The 4321-nt window shown below is 49.9% G+C and overlaps 2 non-coding genes and 3 pseudogenes across 2 annotated transcripts; all 5 read right to left on the bottom strand.

The window, feature by feature from the left end:
• Positions 1–1902: 1902 nt before the first annotated feature.
• LOC142907549 (5S ribosomal RNA) lies at positions 1903–2021 on the bottom strand. Its single transcript, XR_012931075.1, has one exon. It is a non-coding gene; the product is annotated as a 5S ribosomal RNA (ribosomal RNA).
• Positions 2022–2273: 252 nt separating this feature from the next.
• On the bottom strand, positions 2274–2392 carry LOC142907535 (5S ribosomal RNA; annotated as a pseudogene).
• A 186-nt stretch (positions 2393–2578) lies between these two features.
• LOC142907583 (5S ribosomal RNA) lies at positions 2579–2697 on the bottom strand (annotated as a pseudogene).
• Positions 2698–2950: 253 nt separating this feature from the next.
• LOC142907581 (5S ribosomal RNA) lies at positions 2951–3069 on the bottom strand (annotated as a pseudogene).
• A 432-nt stretch (positions 3070–3501) lies between these two features.
• Positions 3502–3620, bottom strand: LOC142907570 (5S ribosomal RNA). Its single transcript, XR_012931096.1, has one exon. It is a non-coding gene; the product is annotated as a 5S ribosomal RNA (ribosomal RNA).
• Positions 3621–4321: the final 701 nt, after the last annotated feature.

The following is a 4321-nucleotide window of genomic DNA, read 5'->3' as shown; positions in this document are numbered from 1 at the left end:
TGGGAGGGAACACAGATGCACCCTCTTACCACCCCGTTCTGCACACACAACCGGGCATACAAACCACTCCAGGGTCCTGGTAGGGTGCTCTTCTTCTCCCGCAGGGCCACTTCCACTGCCGCCAGATCCGGGTCCCGTTGCTGGGTCTGTCTCAACTGCTCGTCGTCCAGGCCCGGGAAGGCGCAGCCGACGTCCTCTTGGATCCGCCCGGTCAGGGTGGGGCAGTCCGTCGGCTCCTTCTGTAGGGGTCTCCGCGGCGCATACTGCACTCTCTCTCGCGAGAGGGGGGTTAGTCTCAGTGCGCTCCCGGGGGGGCGTTGCCTGTTGGCAGCGTCCCCCATGAAGCATGGGCAGGCCTCCTCTGCCCTCGTCTCGGCGCACACCATGGGCTGCCTCGACAAGGTGTCCACATTTTCGTGCATCCGCCCAGCCCGGTACTCGATCTGCAGGTTGTATTCCTGCAGCTGCGCCAGCCATCGGGCCATCTGCCCCTGCGATTTATTGAATGTGAGATGGAGCTGCAGAGCATAATGGTCACTCCGCACCCGACATTTTCTGCCATACAAATACGGCCAGAACTGTTTACATGTGAAGATCACGGCATACAGTTCCTGACGGGTCACGCAATAGTTCAGCTCGGCCCTGCTCAGGGTCCAGCTGGCGTATGCGATGGCCCGCTCCATCCCATCCTGCACCTGTGACAACACCGCGCCCAGCTCATAGCTGCAGGCGTCGGTGTCCAAAATCAAATCGGTGGAAAAATCCGGGAAAGCCAGGGTGGGGGTATGGGTGAGGTGGTCTTTGAGGGTGGTGAAGGCCGTCAGGCGGCCTCCGTCCACTGATAAGGGTTCTTAGGGGAAGTGAGTTGGGTGAGGGGGCGTGCAATCTCGCTGAATCCCTTTACAAATCGATGAAAATAGGTGGCGAGCCCCAAGAATGACCTGATCTCCGTCAGGTTCCTTGGCCATGGCCATTCCACTATGGCGCGTACCTTCTCCGGATCGGTGCGCAACCCTGCCTCGCTGATTCGGTGTCCAAGGTACTCCACCTTGTGCTGCGCAACATTACACTTACGTGGCTTGAGTTTGAGATGGGCTGCTCGCAGTCGCTGGAACACCTCTCATAACCTGGACCAGTCCTCAGACAGAGATATACTGAACACTATCACGTCATCCAGGTAAATTAGGCACTGTTCCCACTGCAAGCCCCGCATCACCAGCTCCATCAACCACTGGAACGTCGCAGGCACATTAGTGAGTCCGAACGGGAGTATCCGAAACTCAAACAGTCCCATCGGTTTGGTAAATGCAGTCTTTGGCCGATCCTCCTCCGCCATATCCACCTGCCAGTACCCGGATGCTAGATCGAGGGTGGAAAAATACCGCGCCACCGCGAGGCTGTCAAAGGTGTCATCGATGCGGGGGATGGGGAAGGCATCGCCGAGGGTGACTGCGTTCAACTTTCGGTAATCAACACAAAACCGGGTCGACCCATCCTTTTTCATCACCAGTACCACCGGGGCAGACCAGGGGCTCGCTGAGGGCTGGATTATGTTATCTCGGAGCATTTCCACGATGGCCTCTTTAATCTGGGCCCGTTCAGGCGCGCCCACTCGGTATGCGGGGAGTTTAATTGGTTGGGCGGCACCGGTGTCAATTTGGTGCTTAACAAGGTCAGTCCGGCCCACATCCGAATCGTGCTCACTGAACACGTCGGCGTCATCGCTCATGAAAACGTTTATTCTGAGCTCCTGGTTTAGCCCCGAATGAGTGGCATCAAACAGTATTTTACAATAAAATATTGATCCCAATGCAGTACACCATATCGACGTGAAATTGGCAGGTGCACTCACTGGATGAGTCGAAGTGTAAAAAGCGACCCATCCAGATACAACAATGCAAAAGCCTACAACACCTGGTATTCCCAGGCAGTCTCCCATCCAAGTACTAACCAGGCTCGACTCTGCTTAGCTTCCGAGATCAGACGAGATCGGGCGCATTCAGGGTGATATGGTCGTAGGCCATGCTTGGAAAGACCTGTCGCACATTCAGATGTATAAAACAATCAACATTCAACTATACTTCTGGAGGTCATCGCTCATAAAACCTTTATTCTGAGCTCCTGGTTGAGCCCCGAAAGAGTGGCATCAAACATTATTTTACGATGAAATATTGATCCCAATGCAGTACACCATATCGACGTGAAATTGGCACGTGCACTCACTGGATGAGTCGAAGTGTAAAAAGCGACCCATCCAGATCCAAAAATACAAAATCCTACAACACCTGGTGTTCCTAGGCAGTCTGCCATCCAAGTACTCACCATGCTCGACCCTGCTTAGCTTCCGAGATCAGACGAGATTGGGCGCATTCAGGGTGATATGGTCGTAGGCCATGCTTGCACACACCTGTCGCACATTCAGATGTATGAAACAATTAAAGTTCAACTATATTTCTGGAAATCATCGTTCATGAATACTTATATTCTGAGCTCCTGGTTGAGCCCCGAAAGAGTGGCATCAAACAGTCTGGATGAGTCGAAGTGTAAAAAGCGACCCATCCAGATATAACAATGCAAAAGCCTACAGCACCAGGTATTCCCAGCCAGTCTCGCATCCAAGTACTAACCAGGCTCGACCCTGCTTAGCTTCCGAGATCAGACGAGTTCGGGCACATTCAGGGTGATATGGACGTAGGCCGTGCTTGCAGAGACCTGTCGAACACTCATATGTATAAAACAATCAACATTCAACTATACTACTGGAGGTTATCGCTCATGAAAACGTTTATTCTGAGCTCCTGGTTTAGCCCCGAAAGAGTGGTATCAAACAGTATTTTACGAGAAAATATTGATCCCAATGCAGTACACCATATCGATGTGAAATTGGCAGGTGCACTCACTGGATGAGTGGAAGTGTAAAAAGCGACCCATCCAGATCCAAATATACAAAAGCCTACAACACCTGGTATTCCCAGGCAGTCTCCCATCCAAGTACTAACCAGACTCGACCGTGCAAAGCTTCCGAGATCAGACGAGATCGGGCGCATTCAGGGTGATATGGTCGTAGGCCATGCTTGGAAAGACCTGTCGCACATTCAGATGTATAAAACAATCAATATTCAACTTTACTTCTGGAGGTCATCGCTCAAAAAACCTTTATACTGGTAGGAACGAAGTTGTAAACTGAGTGTACCAGCCTGCAATAGATTAATGTGTCCGTACGTCCGTCCGTCCCCTTTCAATACTTTAACGAAGTGAAATCTCGTGCTGTTGGGTGTATAAAATCAGTAATAGACAGCGCAGAGACTTGTCCTACCAGCCCACCCTGAAGGGACCTGTTTCTGAGCTCCTGGTTGAGCCCCAAAAGAGTGGCATCAAACATTATTTTACAAGAAAATATTGATCCCAATGCAGTACACCATATCGACGTGAAATTGGCAGGTGCACTCACTGGATGAGTCGAAGTGTAAAAAGCGAGCCATCCACATCCAAGTAAACAAAAGCATACAACACCTGCTATTCCCAGGCAGTCTCCCATCCAAGTACTAACCAGACTCGACCCTGCTTAGTTTCCGAGATCAGACGAGATCGGGCGCATTCAGGGTGATATGGTCGTAGGCCATGCTTGGAAAGACCTGTCGCACATTCAGATGTATAAAACAATCAACCTTCAACTATACTTTTGGAGGTCATCGCTCATAAAACCTTTATTCTGTGCTCCTGGTTGATCCCCAAAAGAGTGGCATCAAACAGTCTGGATGACTTGATTCGAAGCTTTCGTGACTGCAAGAATTACTCTTTGTTTTTTTCGGTAAAGTCACGTATAAATAAAAAATAAAATAACAATAGCATACGACGTTTCGGTTGCAACACAAGCAGCCATCATCAGGTACAGAAGAGCTAAATTTACGAGAGAGAGGAAACACATAACCCCAGATGTATATACAGACACCCAAGTAGGGGGGAACTAATACAGATACAACAGGGTACAACAGAGAGAGAAGCATACCAAACAATCAGGGTTTAGCATAATTTGGAAACCATATAAAGCAACACAGACGGTCGGTCAAAACACAATTAACGCATAGTCTGGTTGATTACGCTATTTCAAAGATTGTTAAATTGCAAGTTAAGTATGAAATTTAAAATACAGACCGCGCACACACACATAGACATCCAAGTAGAGTGAACCAGCAAAGACACGCACACAGTGAAGTCGCCTTAAATAGGCAGAGAAGGTGAGGCTGAGAGACAATGGGACAAATTAGCATGAGGTATGCATGGAGCAAAGGGGGCGCGGCAGCACACACTCGGAAACACC

The sequence above is a fragment of the Petromyzon marinus genome, chromosome 79 (assembly GCF_048934315.1).
Source record: "Petromyzon marinus isolate PM22_M1 ecotype Great Lakes invasive population chromosome 79, UKy_Petmar_22M1.pri1.0, whole genome shotgun sequence".
Classification (NCBI taxonomy): domain Eukaryota; kingdom Metazoa; phylum Chordata; class Hyperoartia; order Petromyzontiformes; family Petromyzontidae; genus Petromyzon; species Petromyzon marinus.
Note: the sequence above shows the minus strand (reverse complement) of the source record. Positions and strands in the feature narration are given on the sequence as shown.